Here is a 15,361-nt window from a genome sequence, read left to right as displayed (position 1 = left end):
CTTTTGCCCTCAGAAATGAACCACCAGGAGCTACAGGGTATAAAGTCAAGTCTTGCCCGGAATACTTAGATGAGAAAACTGCCATTTGAAAGGTAACCCAGCAGATATTTATGGAAGACAGAGTAGGATGCACACTACAGTATTAATTTTCCCCATCTTACCAAGAGGTTCAGGATCACCTTTGGGATAAGAAAGCCCTGGATCACCAACATTACTCAATTCAAATTCAAAATTTAATGTTTCCTCGGCACTCCTGCTGTATCTAATCATGCAAAATGCATTCCAAATCCCATTTCCCCATGTTCTAAGGGAGTGATATGACTACAGTCCTGTCACATAAATGCAATGCCCATTGCCATCTGGATGTGAATTTTTTTTTTTATTATCTTGTAAGATTATTACAGAATTCCTTTCTACTGAATGAACTTCATGGACGCTATTATTGCCACTCCATTTTTTTCTTTTTTTTTTCTTTTCAAGCAAAAGTTTCTTTGCTTTCAGAATTATCAAGCTTTGTTTCACTGCCTGTTAAGACACAGGCAGCAGTAGAAAGAAAAATTATTCCTCATGTTTTTGGCAGTTTCACTCATCTATATTCACAAGAGGACATTTACCTATTATTCTCTACTGTAAGGTTGATGCAAATATTTATTATGCAGCACCATTTGAAAAGTCTTTTTTATGTTCTACATCAAAAAGATGAAGTGAATGAAAACTGAGTGTCTTGCTGCATACACAGGAGATAAAAACTCTAACCTGTAAACTGCACTCCGTTTTAAATTGCTTTTTCGAATCAGAAAAATGATGGAACTAACCTCAGCTTATTCCCTGTCACCAGTCAAAACTTGCATGCTCGCTCATGGCTTCATGCAGAAAGCTGAATTTTGACTAAGATTACATACAGCTAAGACAAAATACTTACAGAGATACTATAGTGATGCTTCCCTGAAAACATTAAAATGTTCTTTCTGCTCTGTCAAAGTCCTCTAGATGGCATTCTTTAGTAAACTTTGGTGATTGCACACATTTTGGCCTCAGCGCCGTTTACAGTGTTTTCACTAATGTTTTTAAATTAATCTGCTGTAATGACTGTCAGTTTAATGAGTTATTAAAAGATATTAATGCTTTTGTAGTGCAAAGTGTAACAAAAATAGAATAAATAACATTTCGTTTATTGCGAAAGTTCCTGGAATAAAATGTATTTCTCTGCCTGAAGTGCATTGCAGGCTCTAGAGAAAAGAAAAGCAACAGTATTTTCAAGCAATGAAATATTTTCTGAAACAGGACACATGCCTGCAAAAATTACAGTAACCCATCTTCCTCCCAAAGTAAGGTCTTCATAAATGAGAACTTCACTAAGTTTGAATGGTTTATCTGGTAGGGATTCTCTGAACGGTTTTACAAGCAAAACAACTTGTAAACAACAGGAAAACCTGCTTCTAGGACCCCTGCTCAGCCCTACATCAGAATGCTGCATTAATTTGTAGCAGGCCCACAAATGTCAGTCTCATTAGATGAGCAAACACAAATTCCTGTATAACTCAGGCTCTCTGTTACTACTCCATGGAGCCCAATAACTTTGCAGAAGGAGATCCCAGCAGTAAAACAATGTGTCTGGAAAAGGGCAAGTCAGAGAGATTCTGATTGTCACTGCCATCAAATAAGGTGGTGATCCCCAACATCTCTACACACACAGCACACACACCCACATATGGACTGGGACTCTGAACTGTGCCAGTTCAGCACATGACCCCTGGACCTAAAAAATGGGATTACTGAATGGGTCGTCCCCCTTTTATCCAAGGCTAGGGGCTATGTGGGGACTCCTGACTCCCAGAAAATCAAGGCTGGTACAGGACATGGAGTCATTCCCACTGAGATTTCCTGGCGAGCAGTGCCAGGTCTGCGCTGGTTCCCTGGAGCTGGTGCTGCTTCCTAGCCCTGGTTCCGTGCAGGGGGACTGGGGGCTGCACACAGCCGTGTGCTGGCTGTTCCCAGACCATCTCCACACAACTTCCCTTCCCTTCTCTACTCCCAGGTCACCTCTCCCACTCCTTGTTCTCAGCTACAATGCTCCTCCCTTCCTCCTCTTCTCGTTCGTCTTCTATTCCAGGTCCTAAAGGCTTGGGAAAAATACAACAGAGAAAGCCTTTCCACCTCTCTCACAGGTAGCTCCCAAATATTGAACTGGATTATACAGCCTCACCCACACAGAGACACCTAATAATAATTGCTCTGGGGCACATCTGCAACCCTACATGCTTTGCTAGAAGATGTAGGTGTTGGAAGCAGACTTGAAAACCTAACCCCTAAACCTGAATCATTAGTTAGCTTGTTTGATTCAGTAAGTACATAGGTGTTCCATTTAGTTTTTAAACCCCCAAATTAAGCCATTTATTCACTCTTGGCTGTATTCTACCAGATGGATGCTACCTCATGCCTTATGCAGAATACCACAGGAAAAAAGAAATTAACAAATGCTATATAAAAGAAGAACAAGACAAATAACCCCGGGGTTATTTCAAACTCCAGCAGTTTTTTGCAGGTGCTCTGGGCTTCAACAGCACAGTGAGACTTTTTCATTCATGTTCTGCCTGCTTCCTGGAAAACAACACTGATGTGAATATCCAGGCTAAAGAAAACAAACCCCAATGTATATTTCAAAAGGAGAACTGGCTTTATATCCTATGGATTATTATATAGCTGTGTTCACAAACTATGCCTAGGCATCTGAGGCATGTTGAACTATTCAAGCATAAACAGAGCCAAGAATATTTATAGTTCTATTCTGTCACAGTGGATGTTGCAATTGGACAAATAATAGGGCCCAAGGTGACATACTATAATATTAATAGAGGGGCAGAGTGAGAAATTACCAAACTGTAGTGCTTGGAAATCTACAACCTATAGCAAGAACAACCAAAGTCATAAGAAAGTCATTCCAGACTAAGAACACATGGATTCAGGCTCCTTTTAATCATTTTGTCTAGTTGTGTACTCTATTTTATGATGGCTTAATTGTAGCTGTACTTCAAATGTGGTGCACTGATGGGGGACAGCAGGGGAGCATTAGGCATAAAATTTAACTGCAAAGCTCAATGCAATCCTAATTATGGTGCTGCTATGACACCTCCATAATTACTCATTCTTATCCACTGGCTCTACTAAAATAATTCACAAGACAAAAAAGCAAGCTGAGAATGCCAGCATTGCTACTGCAGTCCAATGCTACACAGGACTAAAACATGGTGATTCTTGGCTTTTTGACACCCACATCCCTCCACAAAATTTACAGAAGGCCCATTTTAAGCTCTCAGTTCCTGTATAATTCAAAGATCATCCAAACTACCTGGAAGGAAATGCGGAAGAGAGAAGTGCTTAAAATTTCATCTTTCTCATGTGTCTCTATGTGATCTGTGTTAGCGGTTTTAATTCAGTCAGGATCCACAGCCCTGCAGGACCTGGGAACCTTTTTAACACAGGCAGGCAATTTACACTTTCCTTTTAAAAACAGCTAGAAATAGAAGTGGAAGTTGTGCTGCTATTTTTCTTTTCCTAACAACCTAGGAGCAGAGCATTTCATTCATGGACAAAATAAATAAGCATCACCATGCCTTTGTCCCTCTCTAGACCAGGAATGCAGTGACAGGGCTGGCATTCTCAGCTTGCTTCTTGTCTTGTGAAACACTAAGCAGAGACGGCAGACAGGGAACAGTGATGATAAATGTGTCATAGCAGTGCAGTAATTAGGATTGCACTGGGTTTTGCACTTGATACGGGGAGCATGGATCAATCTTCAGTCCTCTCTTTGCCCGGGGAGTGCCCTTATCACGGGGCTGTGGAGACAATCCTTCACTTTTTTTCTAAAAGACTGGCCAATCTAGCCTCCAGCTTTACAATTAGGAGACTTTCATGGGAAAGGACAAGCAAGGGTCTGCCTTCCTCAGGTAGAGAATCAATTAAGACTTCGACCTTCAAATCATAATACAGGGATATGTATCAGGTCTGGGGAACCTTCTCAGTGCTTACTCTTCCTCCAGATACTTTTATCATGTGATGGAAGCTCAATCAAGCCTAGAGAAATAAATACCTGTTCATGAAGATAGAAATCTTGGCTACATTGCTGAGAAAAAATAATTCTAGCCACCTTGGATGGTCCATTAAAATAGTATAGGTATGTATTCACAGCCCTTTCAACATCAAGACAGTTATTTTTTGCACTGCACTCCTGTATTGTGCCTCATCTTACCTGGTTTAGTGTTTTACAGTATATGTCTCAAAGTATCATCAGAGCTGGAGGACCTACAAAACTCCTGAAAACCTGCAACACACACTCTGGGGTGTGAAAAAAGGCAGTAGCCTCTTCTATCACAAAAAGGTTAAAGAACGCTTGTTTTGGATGTGCAGAAAAGGTCAAGGACAATTACCAAAACTCTCATTGCTGTATTTCACTCTTTCTGTCCTTGGACAGAAGCAGCTTAGGTAGGGCACAAAATCATTTTTTGGATCATGAGGCGAGAGATCTTTAAATTTTAACAATAGAGATACAGATTTCCTCTAGTACTGGGAACTCCAAGTCATACAAAAAGTTCAAACTCTTGGTTTGAAATAAAAAGCTTTAAGAGCTTTTGAAACAGTGAAAGAAACCACACATAATTTTGAGGTTTTTTCCTTTTATAAAGCAAAGGCTACAGCATTTTTAAAAGCCTCCAAAACATACCTAAAACCAGATTCTGCAATAGACAACACTTACTGCAAGAACTTCAAATAAACGGTAAGTTTGCAACCCTGTACCTGCTCAGCTCATTCATTTACTGAGTGCAAGGTTGGCTGATAGGTACTGACAGCAAAGGTTAGATCAACTTCCCAATCTGCTGGAGAGTGCTTAAAGGATTAGTACCAAGGGACTTCAGAATACTGAAAGTACCCGATTCTCTCTGCTGTTCTAGGTTATTACAGGGAGCATCTTCCCTCTGCCTACACAACAGTAAAATATCTAATCAAAGGTAAAATCAGGTACACTTTTCATTTCCTGATCATTTTGTGGCTATTTCTGAAAATTGAGACCCATTTCACGTAATCAAACTTGTGAACCAACCTGGACTCAGAAGGCACAAACACAAATCCATATATATCCAACAAAACCAGAATGTGCATGTTGACTGTAAAAATGGACTGTTTGTTTCACAGTAATCATATTTACAGTAACGAAAAAAGTTCTTCCTAACCCTAATTTTTGCTTGAAAACAATCTAGATCCACACTTTTGTTATGTACGTTTTTGTATATACATATGTATACACACACATACATGCATTTGTGTATATATATATATATATATATATATAATTAGTGTTCCCTGAAGAGTTTTCTAAATATGCTGGTTGCACATGGTGGGTAATGCAGAAAGATGGAACAACACGTTGTGTACCACAGGGAGATCTGATTGTTGTGTGAAAACCACCTGTAGTGTGAAATGCCAGTATACCCCTGCTTGCTGATTGTCACTGTCACTGTTTGTATATAGCTGTATATATATATATATATATATATATATATCTGTATATAATTAGTGTTCCCTGAAGAGTTTTCTAAATATGATTTAAAATTCAAAGTTTTCTCTTCATGAACACTGACAAAGCAAGGCAAAGGAAGTTTCAGTGTTTCACTTGCCTGAAGTCATCTCAGGAGTCATCTGCCTGCCTACCAAACGTATCTATAATGTACAAGGTATGTGAGAGCTGGTCAACCAGACTTTTATAATAGCACAGAAATGGAGGTTTATTCAGAGTGTGCCTGATCTCAGCTGAACATAGAGGTCTGGATGAGACCAGAGGTCTAAAAATCCAGTGGGAGAAACACCTCTCCAGCCCATTTGCTGATCCATCTCACAATATAAAAATTACAGCAGATTTCCATTAATTACAGAGAACAAGTGAAAATCAAATGTCTTAAGAATGCAAACCTACAAAATATATTCTTGGTTCAAATCTGCCTTGCTTTTTCTAAAGATCTAAAATCCAATTATTGCATCGTCCATTAAATTGCATCTTTACAGCTCTCCTGATTCAAAACATATGGAGAAATCCAAAGCTAACTAAATTTTCTTTACACTCCGAAACATAATTTCTGATCTGAAGCCAACCATGGAACACAGCAAACCGAAAGGGATCTGGCTGAGGAAGCTGTGGAAAATTGACAAGAGAATGGTTAATGAAACACAGGCCTAAACAGAGTCACACTGCAGCAGTGCAATATGAATATTTCAAAAGCAAAGATGTCACTAAAAGAGACTTTTTAAATATGTACTTAAAATGGAAAGGTTTCTGAAAATGCATATTATCCATCAATTTTTTTTTTTCCCATAACAGTTTGGGGAATATCCACTTAGTGCCTGTTACCTCTTCCCCAGTCCTTCCTGACAGGCTTACAAGTGACCACACCTGTAGCAAACAGGATTGCAAGGGAGAGGTTACAGATTCATGCAAACATCTTCAGGTAAATACAGCACAAACAGAAGAGGAATTAAAAAGCTGGGAAAAGTTTTTTTATCTGCAAAGTGAACAACATCCGCGTTTCGTGTAAAGTTTTCTATTTCGTTATTAGTGATTCAGAGATAAAAGTTGAAGCACACATAAGAAAACTCTTAAACCTGAGTTGTTTTGTCAATAGAGAAGAGAAACATGCCTACATACCCATATATCATTCCTTAAGTGGAAAAAAGCTTCCTTCCTAGTGTCAAAATGTTCATCTGTATAGGAAAATGTATAATCGTAGTTGTGTCCTCTGCTATTTATTCAAGAAAGGAAATTAGGCGCACAATGAACAGGTAATTTTTGTCTCTTTTGTAGGAACAAATCATCCTTCTCACCCTTTAACAATCCATCACAACTTTTTTTGCCACCAGCCCAAACCACCAGCTGAGGGGATTTTGCTAATTAACTACAAGTTGCAAGGTGCAAAATTCAGCCATCGAGTTGTTTTTTCTTCTCCTAAATAATACCATAATCAGAACATTAAAATGTTCCTGCTGGCTTTATCTTATATTCTTATGTAAAACAGAGTTATTTAAGAACCAGGGTAAATATTGAGAGTATTAACTAGTAAAAGCTAATGGATGATAGAGGCCCCATGAAGCTAAAAGTGAATGCCAAAATGCTCCAGCAAATGAGGCCATTAGATTTTCCACCCACTATGCTGCCAATAAGGCAAATACAATGATTTCATTTATCTATATAACTGCTGCTAGTCACAGATAATGGCAGCTTAAGCTACTCAGTGTGCAGTAGGCCACTTGGAGAAACAAAACAGAAAAAAAGCACACTGCAGAAGAATGAAACAATTGTGCCATTGCATGTCTGGGCTCTGACAGAGAGCGCCCATTATTCCTGGTTACCAGCACGAGCACACAGGTGAGCAGATAACTGCCTGGATAAACAAATGTTCATAACACAACTCACACACTGAAAAACTGGCCCACAGACCAACCTTGAGCATAAGTAGGCTCTTTCTTTTTTTTTCCTTTTTCATGCCTGCATGTACCAGATAAAGTCACAGGACTCCCAGCCAGCGACTAGAACAAATGAGCTGGTTCAAAGGGCTGTTGTGAGGCGCTCTCTCACCACACAACAAAGTGCCATTTTTCCTTTGCGTGCTCAGTGCCATCTCTAATCCAAAGCAATTGCCCTAAGGTGCCAGACACATACAGAATGAGACAGCCAGCAGCAGCAAGTAGCATCAATCTGCCTCCTCCAGATACTAAATGTTGCTGGACAGAAAACTCATGCTATATTCCGCCTGTGTCCCACCAATTCCAGAAGAACTCGTAATAATCTCAGCTGCTGCTCCTCAAATCACCACAGTAATTCTGTAATGAATGTGTCACTTAGGAGAGAAAAGTCATCTAGATTCACTAAGCAAAGAATATAAAAAGGGGGCTTAATTACAAACAAGATGCTTTATTTTCAGACAGTACACAGTTAATTTTTCGTGCAGACACCGCCGCGAAGATGTTTTATCTGATCCAAAAGCAGACCTTGAACCACATAGTTTACAGTGCAGAACTCCAGTGTAAATGGAAGTAGTTGCTGATTTACACTCTGCAGCTGAGGGCAGTAACTTTCTCAGCCAAATTATGCAAGCTACCCATGCTCATGTAGAAACCCAGGGGATGGAGTGAAAAGAAGTGTGGAGAGGGATTATCAATAAACATTTCTAGCATCGTTTGCCAGAAGATGGTGAACTCCGTATGTTGTGCTCTAAAATGAGCAAAATAATGGAAAAACCAGCAAATGGACTGGATGTTGGTTTCTCAGGCTGCAAGTCAAAGGGCTCTGAAACCTCACCGATACTTCCCTGAGGTTTGAGAAATTAAATGAAATATTGAAAAACATTCAAACATGTTATAGCAGAAAATATTGTGGGGAACAAAAATGGCTCATTGGTAGCTCATCTTTGATGAGCAGGTACTCTGGCCTGCTCATCAAAGGGTAGTATAACGTGAACCTTGAAAACTCTCTCAAAGAATTTTGGGTTGGCTCTTTTCTTGTCTCTGCCTGGGGGACCAACAGATTCAGTGGTACAGCAAATGAAAATATCATTCAGAAGCTTGTGAAGAAAGATTAGGATCTAGAATTATCAATGTTCCTATAACATAAGGAGCATTAGAAGGACAAAGGTAAAACAAAGTTATGAGACAACTGTTCCGTATCACTGAGAAAATACATCTCACCGGGAGCTACCACATGGGAACAGTGAAGCATTTTCCATCCTCTGAAACATGCTGGTTTTCTCCCAACAGTAACAGCATAAAGATACTTAGATTAATCTCACTGGAGAGAATTTTGCCATACAAAAACAATAAAGAAAGGACTGTCCATCTCCAGGCTGAGGTGCAGCTGAACAGGAGCTGTCAGCAGAACCTACAGCCTGGGCTTCTACCTAAGAGCAGGAAAAATATCTTTCACTCAATGCACAACTTTAGGGCCCAAGTAACAGCTGCTTGAAAAAGACATCAGTGCAGCTTCACTGATTGTTCTGAAGTTATCTCAGGAAAGGTTTTTTCCCCTTTTGAACTAGCAGAGGCTGTGACCAGACATAAAGTTTAAGAAACAGCTGGGCTCACATGTGCTTAACAAGGAAAGGACCAGAAGTCTGCATCAGTGAATGAGAGAGAGAGAAAAACACAGCTTTTTTTTGTTCAGAAAAGTACCTGATTTCAGCCATCCATTTGCTGCACTGACATCAGCCCTGACCTTGAAAACGTCACTTCCTCACTCCACTCCTTTGCCTTTCCACCTGAACAGTTCCTTGGGGGCTGCTCTGACAGAATGGGTGGGGCTGGAAGGGGCCTAAAAATCGTCCAGTAATACTTTATCTACTAGTGCTATCTAAAACCTGAAAATTATTCTTGTAACCTGAAATCTGTCATAACTATACTTGATAGATTCAATTTTGGTTTGAAACTCCGTATTTTATGTATTTCACATATTTCAGTAGAAGCATGGCTCTTATTTTTTGAAGAAACACTTGACTCCTTTGTTGTTAATTGTACAAGGTGTATTTTTCCCCCATTAATATCTCTATAATGTAGAACTTAATTTACTTTCCACCATTTTACTTTTAGTTATTGCAAGACTCCTAAGCAATAAACAGAAGCAGCACATTGATGGGACAAGCCTTTTAAATGATGGGACATAATAATTATTAATTACAACTTAAAAGTCCCTAGCAGCACTTTTTTGCTATAAATACTGGCTGACTTCAAAAGCTGGAAAAGACTAGTATTGTGCAGCAGTCAATTAATTAGATATACTGCAGATACCTTTCTTAATGAATTTGATTATTAATAGCACCACTCTCAGATTTAAATACTGACTCAAGTGTTAGCATCCATCTATTTTTTTCATGGATGAATATATTAGACTGCATGGGCCACCTAATTTAATTGCAAATTATTTTCTCTACTATCATGTGGTGTATTGTATGTTGAGTTCACCTTATTGCACCTACTCAGACAGCTGTGCTAGGTGGTAAAACTTTAAATCATCCATAACAACAAACAATATTTTGCATTTCTTCTCTCTATTCTCTGTTATTTTCTATGGAACATGTCAGAATTTTATTTTTAGCTTAAATAAAAGAACAGGAGTGTAAAATAGCATGCCTGTCACAAGTGAATCGAGTGTCCTTTTAAAAGACATGAAAATGCTTAGTAAATTTCTGTTTTAATCCCAAGCATGTTTGGGAACTGGTAATTTCTTTTCAGAAGGAAGGTCTCCACAGGTAGGGAAGTTGTTTTGTCAGTTCTGTGAAAGAGCTTTTAATTACCTGCATTTAATTGAGTCTTGCACATACACATTGGGAAACAATTTATGAGGTTTTCTGAGTCTACAGCATAGTTCACACAATAAATAATTCTTTCTCTCTGTACTTAACTCAAATGCTGTCTTTGAGCCATGGTTTGTTGGTGTTCTGTTTTTTTTTTTTTTTTCTTTTAAAAGACAATGAAAAGCACAGAGTGGTACCAGTAAAGAGGCATGGACCAGGCTTTAGGGTCAGAACAGAATAACTCCACTTTCTTCTCAGCTGCACCAGTTAAACATTAGGACACTGGACAAGCCATGTCACCCTCATTCTGGCATTTGTGTTGATTTGGAGACAAGTATTTCCCATTTCTGTTGCAGTTTTCTGAGAACTGAAGAAACAAAACCTGCACATGGGAACAAAATACCCTGCAACTGCTCTGCAGAAGTTCAAACACCAACTTAGGCTAAGATGAAATTAAGCATGCAGTTTCCAGTTCGCTTCTATTTGCAAATTGGATTAACTTCAGTAAAATCCACTAATTTCCAATCGTGGCCACAACTTCCTGCAAAGATAACGGGAAGGGAAGACAGATGACTAAATGCTTGAGAAAAACTCCAAATATTTGAATTGCAGTGGGACCCAGAGGTCCAGGTAAAACCAGCAGAAAACTGCCTCGGTTCTGATGTGTTCCTCTCAGGGACAGGATGTGGGGAAAGGAGTAGCTCTAGTGTTATTTAGCTAATTAGTGTCTTAGTTTGCTCTTTGTGTCACACAAGGCGTGGAAGATTTTCTGTGGACGAGTCAGAGCACAGAGTACACTAAGAGGAAAGTGCTAAACATGCTAAAGACCTGACTGCACTGGCTGCTACTGTGGGCTCCAATATCTTCATGATTGAAAAGAGTGATCCTCTGGCAAGGAAGACTTTTGCTGAGTTGTTACCTCACTCACTGTTTGCCAAGAGAGATAAAATTCAGAAATATACATGCTTCTAAGTCCAAAATGAAGTGGTGATGTGTTATTTCTGCAAGCAAAGTCATGGAAAACATTGACCAAGCAGCCTCGACAGAGCCTTCCTCCTGATCCTTAGCTCCTGACCCTGCAAAATTCTGCTCCAAAGGAAGCTTAAAACAAACATATATTACAAATGACAGATAAAACATTCACAAAGCTGACACAAGAGTGTGGTACTAACTGTACAGGTAATACTGGTCTCCTGAAGAATTGATTAAATCCCTTACGAAAATTTTAAGGTGTTCTCCTTGGGAAAAAAAGAAATCCTATTGAGACAGACAGAGAGACTACTAATCACATTTCTTCTCAATTCTTCTCCCTAGCCCTAATTAGTAGGGAATATTTGCATTGAAACAATCTCTTTTTCTCCTTCATTCATTTGATCAACTGCTTATCCCTCACCTGGAGCCATAATCTCTTGTCTGTAGCTTCAAAATCTTCTGCACTGCTAAAAGGATTAGGTATCCAGGTGAAGCATAAACAGCAGGAACAGATGATCACACAGGAAACACTATTCTGATTTTTCAGATGCCGCTTTTCCCCCTGGTAATTCAGTAAAAAGAAACTCTAACCACCACTGCCTCTTAGAAAGCAAAGAAGGAACCCTGTAAACATATATAAAAAAACCTAAAAACCAAACCAAACCAAAAGAAAAAACCCCAACCCAAATCTAAAAGAAATAGCTTTGTAAATAACTCTCCCCCAAATTAAACTCCATAAAACTACAAAATGAGTAATATTAAAAGAGAATAAGAAGATTAAGGAGAAAAAAAAAAAAAAGAGAGAGATGATTCTAATGCCTTAATAAAATTGCTGCAATCTTTAGAATGCAAATATTTTCTATTCTGAAAACAGATGTCACTTTCTCTGGGCATCTCCTAAAAGACGGGTGAAGCTGAATTGGGGGTGGGAGGATTACATTTTCTGTCTGTAGTTTTCACTGGGCAAGACTGAGTCTGCCACTGTACAGGTAATGCTCATTTCTTTTATAAATATATAGAGCATTTCCTGCATGTGACTTGTTTTAAACCCAGGGCATCTATTAAAGTAAAGCACTCTGACTGCATGTACTCATTAAAAATGCATGAGGGAAACATTTGTAAAATTCAATATGTATTCAACTCAATTCAAAATTCAACATTGGTAAGATTCAATATTTCCAAACTCAAAACTGTAAGATCTAAATACAACCAGTTCATACCCTTTTGACACACCTGATATTTAAAACTTTTCTTGTGTTATTTACCATTTCACTCTTTTCCAACTAGACTTCTGACATTAGGGTCAAAAACAGCCCTTACTAACATGAAAACATTGTCCCACTGAACAACTGGAAAATTTTTAGCAATTGCTTTGGTTGTGTAAATTTGTGAGAAAAGAAAAAAAGTATTTTGAAATGCATTATGCTCTTTCATTAATTCTGGGTATACAGTAAGTTTTACAGAAACCAAACAATGTCAGATGAATATGACTTTTTTGATTATTAAGTAGTGCTTATATGTGGGAACTGGGTGAAGTGACACCATCACCTGGAAAATGAAGACACTAGAGAAGCAAAAAGAAAATCAATCTATTCAAAAAACACATAAATCTTCATGCCTCACCTCTTCAGTTCAAGTTACAAGGTGCTACTAATCTACCAATATTGTCTGGGCCTAACAAAGGGTTGATTCCTTGCCTGGCAGTTTAAGGAGCAATAGACCTGCTTCCCTCCAGCAGGAGCCTATGGAGATTTACAGGAAGCAAAGCAAGCAAGCCAAAGCCTATTCCCAAGAAATGCAGTGTCCCTTTCATCGATTAGAATAGATTTCAGTAAGTGAGTGGACATAATAGACTGGGTGAGGTTGGAAAGGTTGTCAAAGATCTGCAAAATCTCCAGTCAAATGTAGATTGAGTTAACACAGTTTTACTGATGGAACCAGACCCTTCTGTGCTCCTGCCAACCACACAGGGGCAGCTTCTAGAGAGCTGTCAAAAGACTCTGGATGAGCAGACAAGACCCAGCACCCGAGCCAGGGGAGCTGATATTTGCCTATGCCTACATTTCTTCTGAACGGTTATTTAAAATCTGAACATCTGGCAAAAGCCATTGAAAAATAACAGCCAAATAGATTCAAACTTCACCTGGCACTCCTCTGTACTACAGAAAGCTACACACACTTGTTTTCAGGCAGAGATATCTGTGGAGCTGGGAGCAAAAATTCAGCAGTGGTTTAGGCCTGGTAGAAGATGAGTGCTAATGCTGTGGCAAGGATTGCTTCTGGTGGTGTTACACACCTCCTGTCAAGCTGAACTTGAAAAATGCAACTCATTAACTTGAATTCTGAAAATAATGTTTAAAGGCACTCACTAGAGGATTTTTTTTTTCTTTTTTTCTTTCCTTTTTTTTTCCCTGTGAAAACACTACTGCTCTTCCAGGAGATGTATTCAGTGCCTGGAGGTTTCCAGGGAAAGTTACCCTACCTAAGACATTTGTTGTGATCTGAAAACCCCTCTCAACTCCAGCTGTGGTCAGAAGCACAGGAACAGCAGTGAACAGGGTTTGCCAAGCAGGCAGGCACAGTGCTGGGCTCATTCCCCTCATTCCTCAGAGCAGCCTTGGGCCATTGACCTCCCAGCATAAGCTGCAAAGCTCATCTCTTTCCTTCATGGAAGTAGAAAAATTATTTAAAAGGCAAAAGGCGAGTCTAAAAAAGCTCGGATATGGAACAGCCTGTTTTGTTTCTTTTTTTTTCCTCCTTCACATTTGTATTCATTATTCTAATCACAGCATATGCTAGAAGAGCCTAGAATCTAGGTGCTTTAAATGTCATACATAACCAATCCACTAAATATCTCACAAAATTGGAACACTATTGGTGATTGCTCAGTTACTAATTAACAATGAAGGACAAAAATCATTGCAAATTGGCCAAGAATTGAATAAAAGGAAAGGGTGGAAAAGAAAATGTGGGTGTATTAGTGGAACAGGCAACACTTGAGAGCTGTAAGCACCTGGGGAGGGCAAAAAAGTTATACTCTCTCAGACTACCTTAAGTAAGAATAAAAGTCACACAAATTTAGAGATAATTATCAAGTAAGAATAAAAATTGCTCTTTTTTGAGTCACAAATCTTTAAAAAATATCTGTATGTAAACACCAAAGACTTAAGGTATCAGGTTATGGAAAAGAAGAACTTAAATTTAAGTTGGGCTTTATATTAAATCATTCAAATACAAAATTCACCATCTATGGTACTCAACCAAGAAAATGTTGAAGATGGATATGTCATACATGTGAGCTGTTGCCCAAGAACTTATAAATTGATGAAAATAGGATCTTTTAAAGGTTACAGCTTGAGAACATTTCACTACACAGTTTGATAACTTATTAGTTCAAAGATAACAGGGAGAAAGAATTAGAATACTCTAAAGAAAAAATAATAGTATGACAATAAGACTTTGATATTCAACACTTCCACAAGATAAACTTACTAAAAACTATCAGATTTATGTTTCTAGAGAGGGGATATTCAGTACTGTTGTACATGGAGTAATATTTCTTAGTACAGAAGAAAGAAACAGAGTTCCTATTGAACCTCAATTGATTCATGCTGTGTTGCTGCCACCTCAGACAAACAGAGGAGATTAGTAAAGGGGAAAATGCTTATTTTATATATATGTGGATAAAATGTGATCCGTCATCCATGAAGGCACAGACTGTGCATCTCAGCTGAAACTGCTCCATTCAGCTGTCTGGTCCAGACCATCACCTGGCCAGTCTGGGCAGTTCAGTGCCTGGGCAGGTGTTCTGATGCCTCGCAGGTGCTGTTGGAATCACCTTGGGTTGTTTTGGGGCACAGTCACAGAATAAGGTGGATGAAAACCACTGAAGAAAGAACAGAACAGGTACTGGGGGAAAGCAGCAGGAAGTTCTTGAGGGTACAGAGCAACGATCTTCCTTCTTTCAGTAAATCCAGCTGATCTGCCAAAGTCCTTTTAACTCTTCTCCCTGTCCACAGGTGCTTTGGTTTTGGGTTTGGGTTTTTGGTTTTTTTTCCTTT

This window comes from Corvus brachyrhynchos, unplaced genomic scaffold (genome assembly GCF_000691975.1).
Source record: "Corvus brachyrhynchos isolate BGI_N302 unplaced genomic scaffold, ASM69197v1 scaffold152, whole genome shotgun sequence".
In the NCBI taxonomy this organism is placed as follows: Eukaryota; Metazoa; Chordata; class Aves; order Passeriformes; family Corvidae; genus Corvus; species Corvus brachyrhynchos.
The sequence above is the reverse complement of the archived record's forward strand: the minus strand, read 5'-3'. Positions refer to the sequence as shown.